Below are 14,231 nucleotides of genomic sequence, written 5' to 3'. Positions count from 1 at the left end.
AGAATGACATCACAGAGAAATGGTACAGGGTTGTGTTCTTTCTGGATTCCATTAGAATGACATCACAGAGAAATGGTACAGGGTTGTGTTCTTTCTGGATTCCATTAGAATGACATCACAGAGAAATGGTACAGGGTTGTGTTCTTTCTGGATTCCATTAGAATGACATCACAGAGAAATGGTACAGGGTTGTGTTCTTTCTGGATTCCATTAGAATTACATCACAGAGAAATGGTACAGGGTTGTGTTCTTTCTGGATTCCATTAGAATGACATCACAGAGAAATGGTACAGGGTTGTGTTCTTTCTGGATTCCATTAGAATGACATCACAGAGAAATGGTACAGGGTTGTGTTCTTTCTGGATTCCATTAGAATGACATCACAGAGAAATGGTACAGGGTTGTGTTCTTTCTGGATTCCATTAGAATGACATCACAGAGAAATGGTACAGGGTTGTGTTCTTTCTGGATTCCATTAGAATGACATCACAGAGAAATGGTACAGGGTTGTGTTCTTTCTGGATTCCATTAGAATGACATCACAGAGAAATGGTACAGGGTTGTGTTCTTTCTGGATTCCATTAGAATGACATCACAGAGAAATGGTACAGGGTTGTGTACTTTCTGGATTCCATTAGAATGACATCACAGAGAAATGGTAAAGGATTGTGTTCTTTCTGGATTCCATTAGAATGACATCACAGATAAATGGTACAGGGTTGTGTTCTTTCTGGATTCCATTAGAATGACATCACAGAGAAATGGTACAGGGTTGTGTTCTTTCTGTATTCCATTAGAATGACATCACAGAGAAATGGTACAGGGTTGTGTTCTTTCTGGACTCCATTAGAATGACATCACAGATAAATGGTACAGGGTTGTGTTCTTTCTGGATTCCATTAGAATGACATCACAGAGAAATGGTACAGGGTTGTGTTCTTTCTGGATTCCATTAGAATGACATCACAGAGAAATGGTACAGGGTTGTGTTCTTTCTGGATTCCATTAGAATGACATCCCAGAGAAATGGTACAGGGTTGTGTTCTTTTTGGATTCCATTAGAATGACATCACAGAGAAATGGTACAGGGTTGTGTTCATTCTGGACTCCATTAGAATGACATCACAGATAAATGGTACAGGGTTGTGTTCTTTCTGGATTCCAATAGAATGACATCACAGAGAAATGGTACAGGGTTGTGTTCTTTCTGGACTCCATTAGAATGACATCACAGAGAAATGGTACAGGGTTGTGTACTTTCTGGATTCCATTAGAATGACATCACAGAGAAATGGTAAAGGATTGTGTTCTTTCTGGATTCCATTAGAATGACATCACAGATAAATGGTACAGGGTTGTGTTCTTTCTGGATTCCATTAGAATGACATCACAGAGAAATGGTACAGGGTTGTGTTCTTTCTGGATTCCATTAGAATGACATCACAGAGAAATGGTACAGGGTTGTGTTCTTTCTGGACTCCATTAGAATGACATCACAGAGAAATGGTACAGGGTTGTGTTCTTTCTGGATTCCAATAGAATGACATCACAGAGAAATGGTACAGGGTTGTGTTCTTTCTGGACTCCATTAGAATGACATCACAGAGAAATGGTACAGGGTTGTGTTCTTTCTGGATTCCATTAGAATGACATCACAGATAAATGGTACAGGGTTGTGTTCTTTCTGGATTCCATTAGAATGACATCACAGAGAAATGGTACAGGGTTGTGTTCTTTCTGGATTCCATTAGAATGACATCCCAGAGAAATGGTACAGGGTTGTGTTCTTTTTGGATTCCATTAGAATGACATCACAGAGAAATGGTACAGGGTTGTGTTCATTCTGGATTCCATTAGAATGACATCACAGATAAATGGTACAGGGTTGTGTTCTTTCTGGATTCCATTAGAATGACATCACAGAGAAATGGTACAGGGTTGTGTTCTTTCTGGATTCCATTAGAATGACATCACAGAGAAATGGTACAGGGTTGTGTTCTTTCTGTATTCCATTAGAATGACATCACAGAGAAATGGTACAGGGTTGTGTTCTTTCTGGATTCCATTAGAATGACATCACAGAGAAATGGTACAGGGTTGTGTTCTTTCTGGATTCCATTAGAATGACATCCCAGAGAAATGGTACAGGGTTGTGTTCTTTCTGGACTCCATTAGAATGACATCACAGAGAAATGGTACAGGGTTGTGTTCGTTTTGGATTCCATTAGAATGACATCACAGAGAAATGGTACAGGGTTGTGTTCTTTCTGGACTCCATTAGAATGACATCACAGAGAAATGGTACAGGGTTGTGTTCGTTTTGGATTCCATTAGAATGACATCACAGAGAAATGGTACAGGGTTGTGTTCTTTCTGGATTCCATTAGAATGACATCACAGAGAAATGGTACAGGGTTGTGTTCTTTCTGGATTCCATTAGAATGACATCACAGATAAATGGTACAGGGCAACAACAACTCTACAATTCCAACCATTGAATCCTGCAAGATACTGTTCTTAATTATACAACTACCTTTTTTGTTGTTGCCAAAGCAGAAATTTTTACAAAAACTGTTTTCCCCCACTTCTGACATCTACAGGATATCGGTCTGCTGATACTAGTAAAGGTACTTTTGTTAAACAATATTAGTTTTTCTCCAAAAATGATCTATGTATTTTCAGGGGTTGCTGCAGGACCCCCAGCACCCCTACTTCCTGCAGTTATGGGCCTAAACAGTATATACAATGTTTACTTCCTCTAGATAGTCAAGTTTGATCGTCTTCTATATAAAGGGATGTTAACTCACTGTTTTGCTGCTACCGAACTATATATTTTACTAAGGCTTTGGCGATTAAGATTTATTTCAAAGCAGTCTCACGAGCCAAACACCTTTATTCGTAGGCTTGGCTACATGGCGAACGCATTGGGCAGGACAAACACAACAACAGCCTACATTGAGTGGAGCCTCTATACTTCTGTTTTTAATCAAATGAAACCAAATGGGGACAAAATTGGAACAAAAAAACACATATCCTCTCTTTGTTCCATGAGCATAAAGGAGCTTTTCATCATGGCTGGATAGGTTGATTTCTGCTCACAAAATCCAACGTGTATTTACTACAGCAAACTTCATTTTACAAACACACAAAAAAAAGACTGTTTTCTTCTTTTGAGGCTTTAGCCATGAAATCTATGCAGCCTACTGAAGTAGGTTTTATAGCTACTGTTTCATCACAGTTCATAAATTAAACACCATTTTCCTTCAACTCACAGTAGATTTAGAACCTATTCAGATTTGGCGCGCAGGTCACGTATTTCTAGGCGGCTCACGGCAAACGCCCCCGTAACATTCAACAGGATGGAGAAACCAAACACATGCACACACTGAGCGCTCTAAACAAACGCCCCCGTAACATTCAACAGGATGGAGAAACCAAACACATGCACACACTGAGCGCTCTAAACAAACGCCCCCGTAACATTCAACAGGATGGAGAAACCAAACACATGCACACACTGAGCGCTCTAAACAAACGCCCCCGTAACATTCAACAGGATGGAGAAACCAAACACATGCACACACTGAGCGCTCTAAACAAACGCCCCGTAACATTCAACAGGATGGAGAAACCAAACACATGCACACACTGAGCGCTCTAAACAAACGCCCCCGTAACATTCAACAGGATGGAGAAACCAAACACATGCACACACTGAGCGCTCTAAACAAACGCCCCGTAACATTCAACAGGATGGAGAAACCAAACACATGCACACACTGAGCGCTCTAAACAAACGCCCCGTAACATTCAACAGGATGGAGAAACCAAACACATGCACACACTGAGCGCTCTAAACAAACGCCCCCGTAACATTCAACAGGATGGAGAAACCAAACACATGCACACACTGAGCGCTCTAAACAAACGCCCCGTAACATTCAACAGGATGGAGAAACCAAACACATGCACACACTGAGCGCTCTAAACAAACGCCCCGTAACATTCAACAGGATGGAGAAACCAAACACATGCACACACTGAGCGCTCTAAACAAACGCCCCGTAACATTCAACAGGATGGAGAAACCAAACACATGCACACACTGAGCGCTCTAAACAAACGCCCCCGTAACATTCAACAGGATGGAGAAACCAAACACATGCACACACTGAGCGCTCTAAACAAACGCCCCGTAACATTCAACAGGGTGGAGAAACCAAACACATGCACACACTGAGCGCTCTAAACAAACGCCCCCCGTAACATTCAACAGGATGGAGAAACCAAACACATGCACACACTGAGCGCTCTAAACAAACGCCCCCTGTAACATTCAACAGGATGGAGAAACCAAACACAATGCACACACTGAACGCCTAAACAAACGCCCCGTAACACACTGAGCAAACTCTAAACAAACGCTCTAAACAAACCCCCGTAACATTCAACAGGATGGAGAAACCAAACACATGCACACACTGAGCGCTCTAAACAAACGCCCCCGTAACATTCAACAGGATGGAGAAACCAAACACATGCACACACTGAGCGCTCTAAACAAACGCCCCCATAACATTCAACAGGATGGAGAAACCAAACACATGCACACACTGAACGCTCTAAACAAGACATTGGGGAGTTTGGTAAAAAAAACATCTGAAATGAATTAACCAAAACATCTTACACTCACAAGTGTCGTGTAGTTTGTGAACTCTGCAAACAACGTTTCCCCTCCAGGAATGAGAACGGTAAAATAAAGTGGAAACATATTTAATCAATGAACAGACAATAGGCTACAAACGTAACTAAACATTAACTGGGAAATGTGATGTGGATTCACAGTAAATTCATTAATGGTGATATATTAATCAGGGAATTGATAAACATATACACTTTAGGTTGTTTGGATTGAGAAACATTTAACAAAGAGCAAACAATTCAAACAATTTACACAATTCAAACAATTCAAACAATTCAAACAATTCACACAATGAATGAGCCTGAATTTGCAGGAGGAGCTTATGCCTAATGAGAGGTGCCTAGCAACAGGACTATAATGATTTACAAGCTTGTATAATGTGTGTGAGTTAACAAACAACTATTATAATAGGCTATAACTCTGTCTGGAACCTGAACCCATAGAATTACCTCTGTTTCATTCACCATCTAGTTTTCATTTAGGAGCGTTTTTCTCTGACCCACTTTTATTCAGAGATTCATCTCTCCTTTATGGAAGTATTGAGTCATTCTCTCTGACTTGAACCTACACTAGTGAATATAAATCAAACAGAATCCACCAGAATCCACTCTCTAGAGAGAGAGAGAGAGAGAGAGAGAGAGAGAGAGAGAGAGAGAGAGAGAGAGAGAGAGAGAGAGAGAGAGAGAGAGAGAGAGAGAGAGAGAGAGGGACAACATTCCCCCACCAGGCGTGGTATAGTGGCGATGGAGGTACCTGCTACAACCATTCAGTTTATGTACAATACTACATCACACTAAGCATTGTTTTGGGAGTGCCCTACTGCACGCCTACACACACAGCTATGCAGCATGTCGAAATCACTTACATTTTGGGGAGGGTTGCAATAGAGGAGAGTGAGGGTTTGTTCACACTTCAAGGCATTGCAAGGGCCAAGAAGGTGTAACTATAGAAGAGAAGTATGGAGATGCCAGAGATGCCAGGAGAGGCCAGAGATAGTCAGGAGAAGCCAGAGATAGTCAGGAGAGGCCATAGATAGTCAGGAGAAGCCAGAGATAGCCAGGAGAGGCCAGAGATAGTCAGGAGAAACCAGAGATAGCCAGGAGAGGCCAGAGATAGTCAGGAGAAGCCAGAGATAGTCAGGAGAGGCCAGAGATAGCCAGGAGAGGCCAGAGATAGTCAGGATAGGTCAGAGATAGTCAAGAGAGGCCAGAGATACAAAAATATAAATGCAACATGAAACAATTTCTAAGATTTTATTGAGTTACAGTTCATATAAGGAATTCAGTCAATTTAAATAGATTTATTAGGCCCTAATCTATGATTTAACATGACTGGGAATATAGATATGCATCTGTTGGCCACAGATATCTTTTTTTTAAAGGTAGGAGCGTGAACACCATTTGCCTCATGCAGCGCAATACAACTCCTTCACATAGAGTTGATCAGGCTGTTGATTGTGGCCTGTGGAATGTTGTCCCACACCTCTTCAATGACTGTGCGAAGTTGATCAGGCTGTTGATTGTGGCCTGTGGAATGTTGTCCCACACCTCTTCAATGGCTGTGTGAAGTTGATCAGGCTGTTGATTGTGGCCTGTGGAATGTTGTCCCACACCTCTTCAATGGCTGTGCGAAGTTGCTAGATATAACTGGAACAAGCTGTTGTACACGTCAATCCAGAGCATCCCAAACATGCTCAGTGGGTGACATGGCTGGTGAATATGCAGGCCATGGAAGAACTGGGACATTTTCAGCTTTCGGGAATTGTGTACAGATCATTGTGACATGTGGCCGAGCATTATAATGCTGAAACATGAGGTGATGAATGGCACGACAATGGACCTCAGGATCTCGTCACGGTATCTCTGTGCAGTCAAATTGCCATCGATAAAATGCAATTGAGTTCGTTGTCCACAGCTTATGCCTGCCCATACCATAACCCCACCGCTACAAGGGGCACTCTGTTCACAATGTTGACATCAGCATCGCCCACATGACGCCATACACGTGGTCTGCGGTTGTGAGGGTGGTTGGACGTCTGACAAATTCTCTAGAACAATGTTGGAGGTGGCTTATGGTAGAAAAAGTAACATTCAATTATCTGGCAACAGCTCTCGTGGACATTATTGCAGTAAGCATGCCAATTGCACACTCCCTCAAAGCTTGATACATCTGCACATTTTAAAGTGGCCTTTTATTGTCCCCAGCATAAGGTGCTCCTGTGTAATGATCATACTGTTTCATCAGCTTCTTGATATGCCACACCTGTCAGGTGGATTGATTATCTTGGCAAAGGGAAAAATGCTCACTAACACGGATGTAAACAAATTTGTGCACAACATTCTTGAGAAATAAGCTTTTTTTGTGTGTGGAATATTTCTGGGATCATTTATTTCAGCTCATGAAACATGGGACCAATAATTTCCATGTTATGTTTATAGATTTGTTTCAGTATAAATTGGGCTAAAGAACAGAACCTGGAAGCAATCCACCGGATAAAGACGTGACAAGAGCGTGATGAACGGAGAGACGTGGTTATGGACAGCGAGGAGAAAAGAAGAAGAGCGAGAAGATGTGTGTTGAGGAAGAATGGTGCCAATTTACCAACTGTATTCTGCTGTCTCTGATGGCTCCGAAATGTAACCTGACAAGAGTGAGGATGAATTACATGCGGTGGCAGGTGTGGTGAAGTCCTCCGGGCCCGAGCCTCGCCCCGATGGTCATCAAATCAAATCAAATCAAATTTATTTATATAGCCCTTCGTACATCAGCTGATATCTCAAAGTGCTGTACAGAAACCCAGCCTAAAACCCCAAACAGCAAGCAATGCAGGTGTAGAAGCACGGTGGTTAGGAAAAACTCCCTAGAAAGGCCAAAACCTAGGAAGAAACCTAGAGAGGAACCAGGTTATGTGGGGTGGCCAGTCCTCTTCTGGCTGTGCCGGGTAGAGATTATAACAGAACATGGCCAAGATGTTCAAATGCAAAGGATGATTCGCCCTAACGGGACATTTTGAGAGGAAGTGGAACCCTGCCTTTTGGTTGATCCATATGTAGTCTCAGATTGGGTAGAAAATAAGTTGGGTACTTTTAAATCGGTGAAACTAACTCAAAGTGTCACACGACTAGGGACAAGACCTGTGACTTGTTTTTCTCTCCGGATCCAGGGGCCTTTGACAGGAGGGATGAGGTGGAGGTGGAGCAACTGAAATGGAAAATGTACCGGTGTCTGTGACGCGCACCGTTTAGTGTGATGCAGATCCGGTGGCAACCGCTGTGAAACTAAGACATTGTCTGTCCTTTTAAGTTTTGAAGCAGAGTCTTTACCTGATAAAGTAATGTTAGGATATGTCAGTTATCCAGTGAGAGATTTTGTGCCGAACCCACTGAGGTGTTTCAGATGCCAAGCTTATGGTCATGTTGCAGCAGTGTGGGGGAGGGAAATTCCTAGATGTGTGTTACGGCCGTGGAAAGAACTGGACCAAAGCGCAGCGTGGTGAGCGTACATTTTTCCTTTATTTAAAATGACGCCAACAAAACAATAAACCATACAACCCGACCGTGACGCTTAAGCGCTATAGTGCTACAAACAAAGACAACTTCCCACACAGAAAGGAGGGAAAAAAGGCTGCCTAAGTATGGTTCCCAATCAGAGACAACGATAGACAGCTGTCCCTGATTGAGAACCATACCCGGCCAAAACAAAGAAATACCAAAACATAGAAAATAGAACATAGAATGCCCACCCAAATCCCACCCTGACCGAACCCAAAATAGAGACATTAAAAAGCTCTAAGGTCAGGGCGTGACAATGTGAGAAGTGTGCAGGAAAGCATGAGACAAAGGAGTGTGCCTGGCTTTGCCCACCTCCTTGCTTGTTCTTCCCACTACGCTTCATCCGCTCCCACTGTTAACAGATGAGGGTTAGTTATACATATCTTTGGTGATCCCCTACTAATAGCAGATTTAAAGTTCATGTCCTGCTATTCTCCACGTCTAGATGCCTAGATGTTCTAGGGACTACAGATGGAAATGAGCTATTTACTAAATCTGTTGCGATATGTTTTCTCAGTGCTCTGTGACTTCTGTTTTTGTTGTGTATTGCTCCTGACAAATAAATGGAATAAATTAAAATAAATGAATGCATTGCCATGGGGTGTAGAGAAAATGTAGCCGTTTTAAAGCACATTTCCTGCAATTCTCCTCATTTTTCCATGGGGTGGTGAGAACATTCTGCAGTTTTAAAGGGTCAATCTGCAGTTCCTACATACAAAACAATTCTAAATCCATCTGTACCCATTGATTCTTTAAGAATATAACTTAGAAATGCCTCATGAGCTTAGTTCAACTGTCACACTCCATCAAACAAAGTAAATGTAAACAAACACTGTACAGCCTCAAAACATGTTTCAAACTATACTTTTGATATCATGGATGGTCTGTCCTTGCATCCATAGTTCTGCTATGTACTTGAGAGTGTTTACATTTCTCAAGCCCCATCCATCAGCTCTGTACTGAAACAGTGGTGGTCTGTGTGCTTTGTTATAGTTCCCACTGTGCATTGCCCCCTTAAAGCACATTTCCTTCAATTCGGCACGTTTTGCCATGACTTATGTTCATATGATAACTGAGTGAGAGTGACTATCTAAATCAATGGGGGCCCACTCCTCCATGATTACTGCTAGGTTAAGATTGCTGGCTAGACTATCTTACATAGCAACCCAGGGACACAACTTACACTGGGGACGGGGACATGTACCCCCTGCCCCCCCACCCCCCCCCCCACACACACACATTCTGAAATGTCATTTTTGTCCCCCCTTGTTTTATCACAAAACACACGGTTGCCATTCTGAAATGTCATTTTTGTAACCCAGAGGCACCAAAGTGTCTGAGGAAACATTGCCAAGCCACAGTAACCCAGAGGCAAATGTGTCTGAGGCAACGCCAAGCCACACTGCCATGTGTCTGAGGAAACACAACCCTGCCAAGCCACACTGCACGCGTAACCCAGAGGCACCAAAGTGTCTGAGGAAACATAACCCTGCCAAGCCACACTGCTCGCACCGTAACCCAGAGGCACCAAAGTGTCTGAGGAAACACAACCCTGCCAAGCCACACCGTAACCCAGAGGCACCAAAGTGTCTGAGGAAACACAACAAGCCACACTGCTCGCGTAACCCAGAGGCACCAAAGTGTCTGAGGAAACACAACCCTGCCAAGCCACACTGCTCGCGTAACCCAGAGGCACCAAAGTGTCTGAGGAAACACAACCCTGCCAAGCCACACTGCTAACCCAGAGGCACCATACAACCCTGCCAAGCCACACTGCTCGGCAGAGGCACCAAAGTGTCTGAGGGCAACCAAAGCCACACTGTCTGCCGTAACCCAGAGGCACCAAAGTGTCTGAGGAAACACAACCCTGCCAAGCCACACTGCTCGCGTAACCCAGAGGCACCAAAGTGTCTGAGGAAACACAACCCTGCCAAGCCACACTGCTCGCGTAACCCAGCACCAAAGTGTCTGAGGAAACACAACCCTGCCAAGCCACACTGTCTGCACCAAAGTGTCTGAAACACAACCCTGCCAAGCCACACTGCTCGCGTAACCCAGAGGCACCAAAGTGTCTGAGGAAACACAACCCTGCCAAGCCACACTGCTCGCGTAACCCAGAGGCACCAAAGTGTCTGAGGAAACACAACCCTGCCAAGCCACACTGCTCGCGTAACCCAGAGGCACCAAAGTGTCTGAGGAAACACAACCAAGCCACACTGCTCGTAACCCAGAGGCACCAAAGTGTCACAACATCCAGCTGGCAACTGAAGTCAGCTTGCAAACACTCATCACTAATGGTGTCTTTTTGCAGGTACTAACAGAGGCTAACTCTGCCTTGGCTAACCCAGAGGCACCGTCTGGCCATTAATGTTTTTTTTATTTTTGTACTTTTTGGATAAACTCCGAAAATAAGGTCTGTGGTGAACACAGGCTCAGGAGATCTTATACGTTTTGTTCTGTGAGATAATCTTCATCAGTTAACGTCCCTTTTTAGGAATTTTTGAAGCATTTATGTAATCAAAATGAGCCCATAAATCACATAACTGTGTGAGAGTCTTGCATCTCGCTCTTCTCATCATCTGCGGCTCGGCTCATGGCAACGTCATTTAGCTGAATCTACCTTTGACTGACTGATATTATCACATAGAACGAAAGCTATAAGATCTCCTAAGAAATGTGCTAACCTCAGACCTTATTGACGACGTTTTACCCCAAACCCCATTCATGTCCCCATTCATGTCCCCATTCATTTCCCCATTCATTTCCCCATTCATGTCCCCAATAGGAACGGCTGAACGAACCAGAGGTAGCAATCGCTAACTAATTTCTGTTTTTTAGGACCACTGTCTGGCGAGCTCTGTTGACTGACTCACAGTGATTGACATAACAAGGAGAAAACTGCTGCTGCAGAACCAAATGAAACACACGTCACCATCTACTATCCTTTCTTTTTATATTTGAACCTTTATTTAACTCGGCAATTCAGTTAAGAACAAATTCGTATTTACAATGACGGCCAAGCGACTGGCTTCCAGGTTTCTGCACTGACTGACCCTGTTGCTGCTCCGTTATCTGCCTGCTATCATGTCAGATCTGAGATGGAGCTAATTCATCTCTGACTAATACAGCCCATGTCTCAGAGGACATGCCCCACAAGGGGTTATATAGTGGAGGTGGTGGTTCCTGCCACAAGCCATTCAGTCTGTGTACGCCGCTCGCTACACTGACCACACTGCACACTGTTTGGGGAGTGGCCCAATGCCCGAAATGCAAACACACACACACACACACACACACACACACACACACACACACACACACACACACACACACACACACACACACACACACACACACACACATTTTAGGGAGAGTTTGCATCACATTCTGCTTTCGACCCTTCTGACCCCTGTTGCTCCTCTATCTGCCTACCAACAGGCCTCAGCGGAGAGTTGAGATGGACCTATCATCATCTAATCTAATGAGGGTTTACATCTAATCACATTCATAGGCAGCTGGCCTGGGAAACATCTGAAACCAGCAACAGTTTCCTCCCTGAGCCATGAAGTCTCTCCTGGGTTATTGGATCTGTGTCAGGGCTCATAGTATCACAGCCATTAGGGATGCATCTGCCTGGTGTTTCCTCTCTAACACCATGTTCATTAAACTCTACTGGGTCGTGGAGGACACTGGAGCACTCTCTCCTTTTCTCTGAGCTCTCTCTCTCCTTTTCTCTGAGCGCTCTCTCTCTCTCTCTGTCTCTCTCTCTCTCCTTGTCTCTCTCTCTCTCTCTCTCTCTCTCTCTCTCTCTCTCTCTCTCTCTCTCTTTTCTCTGCTCTCCCTCTCTCTCTCTCTCTCTCTGTCTCTCTGTCTCTCTCTCTCTCTCTGCTTGTGGGCCTTGATAATGTAGTTAATTGGCAGTAGGTACAGCTTGTGAGCCTTGATAATGTAGTTAATCGGCAGTAGGTACAGCTTGTGGGCCTTGATAATGTAGTTCATTAGCAGTAGGTACAGCTTGTGAGCCTTGATAATGTAGTTAATCAGCAGTAGGTACAGCTTGTGGGAGTTAATAGCAGTAGGTACAGCTTGTGGGCCTTGATAATGTAGTTAATCGGCAGTAGGTACAGCTTGTGAGCCTTGATAATGTTAATAGTTAGCTTGTGGGCCTTGATAACGTAGTTAATTGGCAGTAGGTACAGCTTGTGAGCCTTGATAATGTAGGTACAGCTTGTGGGCCTTGATTATTATTGGCAGTAGGTACACAGCGTAGTTTGTAGGTACAGCTTGTGGGCCTTGATAACATAGTTAATTGGCAGTAGGTACAGCTTGTGAGCCTTGATAACGTAGCTTATTAGCAGTAGGTACAGCTTGTGAGCCTTGATAATGTAGTTAATTAGCAGTAGGCCTAATTAGTTAATTGGACTCAGATGATAATTGTTACTGGCTGATTACACTGATGAACGAGCCAGCAGAGGACTTTGAGAGATTGGCTGAATTCCAAACAGACCACTATCGCCTACGCCCGAGCCACTCCTGTAGATCTGAACTGATTGGAAAGGTGTAAGCAAAATGGTGAAAACTCAACCCAGCCATTCATAAGTCAAGGTGAAGCAAGTAACATATTATTGCCTTCACTTATCTGATCATGTCAAATATCCAAGCAGGGCCAAGGTCACATGTCAAACTCATTCCACGAAGGGCTGAGTGTCTGTGGTTTTTCACTCCTCCCTTGTACTTGATTGATGAATTAAGGTCACTAATTAGTAAGGAACTATCCTCCCCTGGTTGTCTAGGTCTTAATTGAAAGGAACAAACAAAAATCAGCAGACACGATGTCCTCCATGGAATGAGTTGAACACCCCTGGCCTAGGTGCTAGAGGTTGATTTGGAGTTCGTCCCATTGCCAAATCAAGCCCTTAACACCAGGACTTTCCAATCAATCTATTGAAGGAAAATAGCCTATTGTTCTTCAGAAAGGCAGGTGATGAGGACCATACAGAAAGCATATTCAGGGCAGGATCCAAACTCTTTACCCAGGATATAACTGGTGTCGTTGTAGTTTGCATCGTCTATGTTTTGGCGATCAGTCTGCTACTGTTTCTGAGTAAATTGTGCCTCTCAAGCGAGAGTCAGAACTGCTTGAACTAGTCTAACTGTATTTAACTACAAACAGAGGAGGGTGTTTGCTCTGGGGTTTCACTATCTAGAAGACTGAGGGTCAGGTTTTCAGAGGAGGGTGTTTGCTGTGGGGTTTCACTATCTAGAAGACTGAGGGTCAGGTTTTCAGAGGAGGGTGTTTGCTCTGGGGTTTCACTATCTAGAAGACTGAGGTTTTCAGGTTTTCAGAGGAGGGTGTTTGCTGTGAAAGGTCTTTATGTAGGTGAGCCTGGACTAAGTAGTCAGTAACCACACCCACAGCTTTTAAATACGAGCTAGAGGGAGGGGACTGGTAGGAGACTGTTGGAGCCCTGGACTAAGTACACCAGTAACCACACCCACAGCTTTTAAATACGAGCTAGAGGGAGGGGACTGGTAGGAGACTGTTGGAGCCTGGACTAAGTAGTCAGTAACCACACCCACAGCTTTTAAATACGAGAAAGCTAGAGGAGGGGACTGGTAGGAGACTGTTGGAGCCTGGACTAAGTAGTCAGTAACCACACCCACAGCTTTTAAATACGAGCTAGAGGGAGGGGACTGGTAGGAGACTGTTGGAGCCTGGACTAAGTACTCAGTAACCACACCCACAGTGTTTTTAAATACGAGCTAGAGGGGACTGGTAGGGAGGGGACTGGTAGGAGACTGTTTGCCTGGACTAAGTAGTCAGTAACCACACCCACAGCTTTTAAATACGAGCTGGGACTGGGGGACTGGTAGGAGAGTCTGTTGGTGCCTGGACTGGACTAAGTAGTCAGTAACCACACCCACAGCTTTTAAATACGAGCTAGAGGGAGGGGACTGGTAGGAGACTGTTGGAGCCT

This window comes from Oncorhynchus masou, unplaced genomic scaffold (genome assembly GCF_036934945.1).
Source record: "Oncorhynchus masou masou isolate Uvic2021 unplaced genomic scaffold, UVic_Omas_1.1 unplaced_scaffold_1384, whole genome shotgun sequence".
Lineage (NCBI taxonomy): Eukaryota > Metazoa > Chordata > Actinopteri > Salmoniformes > Salmonidae > Oncorhynchus > Oncorhynchus masou.
This window is presented reverse-complemented; position numbering follows the sequence as displayed.